The 8,739-nt window shown below is 33.9% G+C and overlaps 1 long non-coding RNA gene across 1 annotated transcript; it reads left to right on the forward strand.

Annotated features, from left to right (window-relative positions):
• Positions 1-134: 134 nt before the first annotated feature.
• LOC120068283 (uncharacterized) lies at positions 135-2,507 on the forward strand. The gene is made up of 2 exons (XR_005479144.2): positions 135-1,981; positions 2,293-2,507. It is a non-coding gene; the product is annotated as an uncharacterized LOC120068283 (long non-coding RNA).
• The last annotated feature ends 6,232 nt before the right edge of the window (positions 2,508-8,739 follow it).

Genomic DNA, 8,739 nt, shown 5'->3' on the forward strand with positions numbered 1-8,739 from the left:
TATTTGAATCATATTCAAATATATAATTCCTCTCAAATAAAATTTATATTATAATGTATCAAATACATTATATATGATTAAGTTAAATTAATTTGAACAATTCAAATTAATCAAAAAATGATAGTGAGATTTTTTTGGAGTTGCCTACAACCAGATTATAGAGGGTAGTTATTTATCACTTCAAGTGAGATCTTTCTAATTTATCATTCTTTATTATCATTGTTTGTTGTCGAAATTATTAATATTGAGATATCTATTGTATATGTCCTACTTGTGACTATGGAGAACTCATTGTAGTTTTTTACTCAATTTTTTTCACATTAAAATTAATTGTGTCCTTGTTCGATTATTATTATTGTTTTTAGTTGTTTAATTTCCTATTAAGTTCACACGAGAGGAGAGGAGATAATTATCCCAACACTTAAGACATTTAAGATGACTTAAATTTAAAGACTTTTTGATGATGAGAAGTACCCATTGTGCCCCTCTTTAAAAATACCTCTCATTCATCTTTTTCTCGACCACATAAAATTCTCATTTTCTTCATTCCTCCTTCAACTTCTATCTTCTTTCTCTCTAGCTCCTCTCTTCATCATCCTAAATTTCAAGTTTCTCTCAGCCTCATTCTCTTGTGTGATTACCGTTTTGTTTTTATTATTATCATAAATTGTTTAGTCTCTTACTCTCATTCATAGTGTAGAGATAGGTCAGATTCTCTTTCATTTTTGTCATGTTTTGGACTATTATCTCATCTTTGTTAGGTTTTATTTTATTTTGCAATATTATTAAAAAAAATTATGCAATGTGTTAATTGATTTTCCCCCTGAAATATTTATCAGGGGTTCTTTTTCGTTGCAAACAAGAAAAAGTGTTTACAGTACATACAGTACATGACTTTTGAAAGTGTTGAACTGTTTCTCAAGATAATTGCTAGATAAATTACAGCATCTTAATATATAAGTGGTTGTGGCTGGAACATTACAGATTGTATGATTGTTTAAGAATGACCCGTGTTTGATTTTAGTTTGGTATTGTGGAGTATGAGATGACGAGTGAGAATACCATCAATTGGTGAAACTCTCACATTGCATAAATGAGACAATGTCACCAAAAAGACCATAATAGATTAATATGTCACAATCCTATTGCACGCACAAGAACCCACTTATACAAGATTTAATGGATACAATAACATTATAACCGCTTGGATCTTGAACTCTCTTTCGAAGGAAAACTCTGCTAATGTCAATTGCATTGATTCGGCTAGAGAAATTTGGCTTAATCTAGGAAGAATTGATCTTGTATTTTTCAACTTCGTCGTAAGTTCTCGATTTTGGTTCAAGATCAGAACTCTATTACGACATATTTTGCGAAGTTGAAGACTCTAGTCTCTGGAATGAACTCACTTCTAATCGTCCGGTATGTTCGTGAAGATGTTATTCTCATGACAGTGTGAAAGATCTGATTGAATATTTTCAAAACAAAGCACACCATAGCCTTTTTTATGGTTTGAATGATTTCTTTGCTCATTTGCACTCAATTACTCTTTATCGAGCTTGAGCTCACTATTTAGAGGGCTTTCTCTTTAGTTGTTCAATATGTGGAACAGCGACCAGCGATCTCTACTTCTACTCCTACAATAACTAATGTTGCTACTCTTTTGGTGAAGTCCTTGACAGATTTCTCTCGACCTTAGTCATAAACCAACAAGAAGGAGAAAAGCGTCTTCTCTATACTTCTTGCAATATCCTCCATCACATAAGAGATTGCTACTACAAAGTCCATGGTTATCCATTTGGCTATTTCTCTTTGAAGAGTTCTTTTGCTAAATTTGAAGGTTTTGCAACATTCATTACTAAACCTGAAGAAACTCTGACTTCCTTAAGTTATGAACAATGTCAAGGCATATTGGCTTGTTGCAGTCTCATCTTGTGAAGTCAAAGTTGTTTATCAATGATTATGCTACTAGAATTCATGTATGGTAGGTACTTGTTGTCTTCTTTCTACACCTTCTTCACATGTTTGGATATCATACTCAGGGACCTCTGCACATATATGTTGTTTTCAAGAGTTCTTTACCTCTTTATCCTCTATTTCTATTGTGCCTGTCTCGTTACCTAAAACTCGTTGAGTTAGTATGGAATTTGTATGTACTGTTCACATTAATCATGAACTGCTACTTCATAATGTACTCTTCGTTCCGACTTTACGATTCAACATTATCTCAATCAGTGCCCTTACACCCACTTTGCCATTATGAATCAATTTGTTAATAACTTTTGTGTTCTTCAGGACAAGTTTTCTTTGAAGATGACTAGCAAGGTTGATCTTTGGCAAGGTTTGTATCTGATTGAAGCTGATTTTCTCAAGTATCCGAAGTCAATAAAGGGAGCTTCTTATTCATCTCTTGTTAGCGTTATTATTTTTCTTGTAATTTCTCACATATTTGGCATACTAGATTTGATCATTCGTCTATAAAACACTTGAATGCTTGATGTTTTGTCTAATTTTTTTTAAAGATGATCATTCTCAACCATGTTTGATCTCTACTCTTGCCCCAAACAATGTAGATTATCTTTTCAATCTCATAATCATCTGGCTGTCAATACATTTGAATTGTTGCACTATGATGTTTGGTATCCTAATCAGTCTTGCACACATGCTGGCTATCGATATTTTCTCACTTTAGTTTATGATCTTTCCAACTATACATGGAATTTTCTAATGGAAAACAAATCTGATACAACAAGAATATTTCCTCAGCTTTTCCAATTTGTTGAAACTTAGTTTGGTGCATTAATCAAGCAGTTTAGGTCAAATAACGCTTCAAAACTAGATTATACATTTCTTTCTTACCAAAGGAGATTTTGCATCAGTATTCTTGTGTCCAACGACCTAAAGAGAACTCGTTGAAAGGAAGCACCAGCATCTTCTGAATGGAGCCAGGTCTTGCTTTTTCAGTCATGGTTGCCTAACTTTTTGGGGGAGAATGTGTTCTGACAGCATGTTTTTTAATCAACTATTACTTGTTAAGAGGAAAATGTAAACTATTTTGATATGCGTTGATTTCTATTTGTTAATGGTCATGCATTGAACTGAAGAATATGTATTAATCATGTATGCGATGACCAAGTGTTCTTGTCACAAGTTTTCCTGCTCTCTCGTCAAATATAACGAGAATGCAAGTTCCTCGAGATGATCCGAGATCGAACACGGGGACTTGTAGCTAAATGATGTTTGCGAAATAATGCATTTGAGACAATGAATAAAAATAAAAAGAAAGAAGCTAATTACTATGCGCTACTCCTACTCCTAGTTAAACGGATTAAGCAATGGAATATGATAATTGGTAGAGATGCGGCAACTGTTAACGCGTAATATGATGCATGAAGAAATAGAATTGTGTAGTGAATAAATTAACCATGTCATTGGCTTGGTCGCAAAAGTAATTCCAGCTCGCCACACTAACGCATCGCAGACCTCTCGGTGGTTAGCCACATACTTCTCTATAACGCATGGTTATGTTGAGCATAAGATCATTCCTATCTCTTGGAACACTACTTACCTTGCTTAGTGTGTTCCACTACTTACCCTCTCGAGCAGCACTCAACAAGCATTGTGGTAATCTTACACCAAGCAAAAAGGATTAACTCACTATACTCGTGCAACGCACACCTCTCAATGGTTTTCTATATGCATCATATCTCTAGGCTGCATGATTGAGTATGTGATAACTCTTGCAATCAACACTTAACTAAACGATAAACATAAACAATGATAAAGAAGAAGAAGATGAAGATGGTGCTGAAGGAACTAAATAGATGCATACACAATTTCACATGAGTACAGCACCCCCAGACCGTGGTGGTTAACCGGTGCGTAGAGAACTACCTAGGATGCTTTACAAGCGATAGACCAGGGGAATGGGTACGCGTTGGTTACCATGGGCAGAATAGTGGTACAATACCACAACTCATTCGGCAACTAAACAAAGACCGTTTGAAGTGGTATATTGGCGCTCACGACCTCACATTACGTCCTCGCCCTATACTCATGAGTCCGTCCAACAAAGTGCATCAAGTTGATTGCGACTTACTAGGGATTGTGTTTTGCAACTTTGAAAGAATAATTTGTTAAGCCAAAATGTAATACAATACAAAGATAAGAAGAGAGCTAGGGGGCTTCCATCAAATGTACGTCAAGGCTGTCAAAGGTGCCATGGATGGGTGGTAGAGAAGTCTCTCTCGAGCTTTATCTTCGATGAAGTTATGATCATCACTTGGAAAAGGTTGTGAAAGTGAAAATCTCTTAAGGACTATCTTGCCCATGCTCTCATCTATGTTCACAAGAATTTGCCTAAGGCAGAGACTCGGATGGCTTGAAGTTGGACTGCAAGGCTCTATTTATAGAGCTCAAACGCCTATAACATTAGTTAGTCCCGCTCTGAATACGCGATAGGTGAATACGATCTGGGATCAACGCATACGATCGATCCCTACAATAGCTACAAAACAGACATTTTGACGCAGAATAACGCATGATATAGGGTTAGCAAGAATTTTCAGTACTAATCGACGCAAGCTCATTTTTCCTAAGACTGTATCATTTTTCCCAAGCTTGCTAATCGACGCAAGCTATATCAATACTCATCAGCCCTCATAATTCTAAGTAAAATGCTACAATAGCTTGTATTTTTACAAGCTATCAATACTCATCAATATCAAATTGGCAAACAATTTTATTTTTGTATTTGTGGGAAGAATGCCAACTATAGTTCTGTTAAAGCTTTTGGGTGCTTGTGTTTTGCTTTTTCCCCTTCTCATCTGTAGTTGAAGTTTGATCCTAAAGCTATTCCTTCCGTCTTTGTTGGTTATCCTCCAGGGATGAAGGGGTACGTTTGTTTAACATCAGGATAACAAATTTTGTGTGTCTAGAGAGACATCTTTCTTGAAAGAATATTCCTTTCCATCAAGTCACTACCACATGATCCTTTTCCCAACCTTGTTTTTCAATTTGGCAGTTCTAAGGTCTCTGATACAAACCTTCAAATGCGTTGGTTGGGGCTAATCTTATTGATGCTACTGATGATATAGCCCCTGATATTGTCCAACAGCCTGGTATTATTAAACAAGGTGCTATTGTTGAACAACCTAATATAACCCTTGATATTGTTACACAGCCTACTGTTGTTCATAACTCAGTTCCCAGTGGTGCTATAGTGCTCCTGATCAATCTCTTGTTGACATTATCCATGTGATTCGAAGATCTAGGCCATCCAACAAGTCTTCCTACGTACAAGATTACCACTGTGGGTTGCTCCAACAACAGTCAATACTCTTCAACCACAAAGTTCTCTCCAAAAATATTTGTCCTATGATAAATTCTTGACTTTTGTGCTCAATGTTTCCGCAACGCAAGAACCTCAAATCTATCTTTAAGCTATGGAGGATAATCATATTTGGTCTATTGTTTTGTTGCCTTATGATCTTCACTCCATAGGATGCAAGGGAGTGTACACGATCAAACAAAAGGCTGATGGCAATGGCAATTTAGAACATTATAAGGCCCAATTGGTAGTAAAAGAGTACACTCAACAAGAGAGTCGACTATATTGAAACCTTCTCTCCAATTGCAAAGATGGTAATTGTTAAGATTTTGCTTAACCTTGCTGTCTGCAAAATATGGACTTTATTTAGTTAATGTTAACAATATTTTTCTAAATGGAGATATTGGTTGAAGAGATTTATTACATGAAGTTTTGGAACTTTCATCCTTTACTAACATTGACAAGAGCTTCTTAATGATGGTTTTAGACTAATAGATCTGAAGTTCTTGCATTATTTTCTTTCTTGGCTTAGGAATTAGCAAGGTCTTGTTTACCTGCTACCTTGCCCATCGATCACAATATCAGGCTTTATTTTGTATTTCTATGGGAAAGTCCATTGTTCCAAGAAGTCAGGATGAATACCATGCCCTTACCTAGACTTTCAATACTCACCCCTTCTTTCTTCCTTGACTTAAAAAATATTTTTTTCAGAACTAAGTTTTTTTAAACATTTTTAATCAAAATGATTTAAAATACTTATTTTTTAAACCAACTTATTTTTTAAATCATATAATATTTTATCGTCTTTTGTGAGTTGGGTGAATTAAATAAAGAACACATTTGGATATTTGTACAAGAAAAAATATATTTTTTTTCAAAAAAAAAAACTCATTTTGATTTGAACATTTTTGACCAAAATTATTTAAAATACTCTTCAAAAACCACTATATTGAGTTATTAACAAACACTACAATTTTTTTTCTAAAATGGTTTATTTTTTGAATTAAACACTTTAAAATACATTCCAAACACACCCAAATCAACCAACCAAAACAGAAAAAAGAAATCAAAAAACCAAAAGTTCAAAAAGGCAAACCTAAACTAATTCAAAACTACTTAACATCGTACTAGAAAAAAATAGATAAAATGAATAAAATGCTATGTTATATCTTATTCTCGTAAAATCAATTTGATTCAAATTCCAATCAAAATTAGAATATAGAAAGTTCTGAAAAAACCAGATGTTAATGGAAAGTTTGATTTTACACTTTTAATCAAAATTGGTTTCGAATATTAAAAATGATCTTGAATATTTTGAAAATAACTAAGTAATTTTAACTATTTGAAAATTAGTCCCAATTAAATTCCTTAAGATCCGATCGATTAAACACTTTCAAATGTATGGGTAACAAAAGTCACTTTCGAAAGATAAATACATTGTGTTTTGCAGGCAGTTTACCAGACAAAAAATTCTTGATCGAGAGAAAAAAATGAAAATTTCATGAAAAATACAAAGCAATTTGGATGATCGATTCCCAAAAGCAAAAGCATCAGTTCAATTCATCGGCAAAAAAAAAAAAAGATCAATAACAGACTGACAATCGCTTTTAATGACGAACAATTGCTCTCAGAAAAAGGCCAAAGTTTTCCACATGCGAAAACTCGAAGCTGGCGGATCCTAAAACGTTTAGGCCCAGAAAGAAATCACTTCAAGCGATTGAAATTCCCTTCATCCTCCCCCTAAAAGAAGAGGAAATTGAAACAAATTCCTCTAATCATAGGAGGAAGAGTCGTCAGGCGAAAACCAATAACAAGAATGAAATCTACTCAAAAGTTTAAATGAATGAGGATCAAGACACAGCCACAGTTCGCTTCGGTGTGGTTAAAGCAAAAAACAATCATCATCGAGCAGATCAATTTCATAAAACAACACTTAAAAGAGTCAGAAACAAGAAATCAGTACCGGATTTGTAAATCAATCCATTCAGTTAGGGTTAGAGAAGTAAGAGATATGTGGAACAAACGAGAAATGGCAGAACCCGTAGATAGGTCGGCAATGCCGGTCCATGTAGTACCGATTTGAAATCGATTTTGCATCTTTTCGTACTCCCGATGCCATTGATAAACAAGCAGCGAGAGTCATAGTCGATGCTTTGAGAAGATTCCAACGAAGATCGAAGAAAGAAATTGAAAAAAGAAAATGAAAACAGAAATCGAAGAAAGAACAGAGAGATCGGTAGAGATATGAAGGATTGATTTGCAAGGCGGCGAAGATGAGGTATTTATAGCGGGATGAAGTTAGGGTTTCTCTAGCGATCTAAACTAACGGGGTCAACATATTAAAATTTTGGAAAATCTTTTTAAGTCCCAAAAATTAGACCAAAAAAAATTGTAAAACGACCCGATTCTTTAAAAAAATGACAAATGCAAATTAAATCCTAAACTTTTATAGTTGTATTAATTTAAACCACAAATATATAATTATATGAATTATTATAAGTATATTAATTTAAACCCTAAACTTTCATAATTGTATAACTTAAATTCTCCATTATGTTTTATTAGGATACAATTATAAAAGTCCATAATTTAAATTGATATATTTATGAAAGTTCATGGTTCAAATTGATACTCTTATAAAAGTTCATAATTTAAATCGATACACTTATGAAAATCCAAAATTTAAATTGATAGAATTATTAGGTTGGGATTTAAATTGATGCAACTTCAAAAGTTCAAGATTTAAATTGATACAATTATAAAGTTTAGGGTTTAAATTGATATAATTCTTAGTTTAAGGTTTAAATTGATACAACTCCTAAAATTTAGGGTATAAATTGATATTTTTCCTTGAAAAAAATGTCAAATGACTCTTTGATGATGTCAAATTCGGGTGAAATTATCAAAATATATTCACATGCACGCAGAAAAGCAGTCTCGCTCTCGCTCATCTCGCTTTTTCTTCTTTTTTCAATCACAAATCACTATGTCTCTCACTCTTACTCATCTCGCTCTCTCTTCTTTTTTTCACTTATAAATCACTATGTCTCTCGCTCGTCTCACTCTCTTCATTTCCTCACTCACAAAATCATTAATCTCTCTCAACTCATCGGAGTTAGTCACATCGGAGCTGCTCACGTCGTGCCAGAGAAGAAGAAAAAGATGTGCAAAGGAGAAGAAGCCAGAGAAGAGGAAGACGACGTGCAGAGGAAGATTCTCGTACTGGGGAAGAAGAGAAAAAAAAAAAAAAAAAAAAAAAAAAAAAAAAAAAAAAAAGGGCAATGTCGTAACTTCACGTGGTATGACATTAGCAAAAGGGAATTTGACATTTAAAAAAAATGATCATTTGCCATTTTAGACCTTTAAGAAGGGTATTTTGGGCAATTATCTCAATCTTTTTATATAGATCTTTT

This window comes from Benincasa hispida, chromosome 12 (genome assembly GCF_027475165.1).
Source record: "Benincasa hispida cultivar pf3 chromosome 12, pf3_genome.v1.1, whole genome shotgun sequence".
NCBI classification, from domain to species: Eukaryota; Viridiplantae; Streptophyta; class Magnoliopsida; order Cucurbitales; family Cucurbitaceae; genus Benincasa; species Benincasa hispida.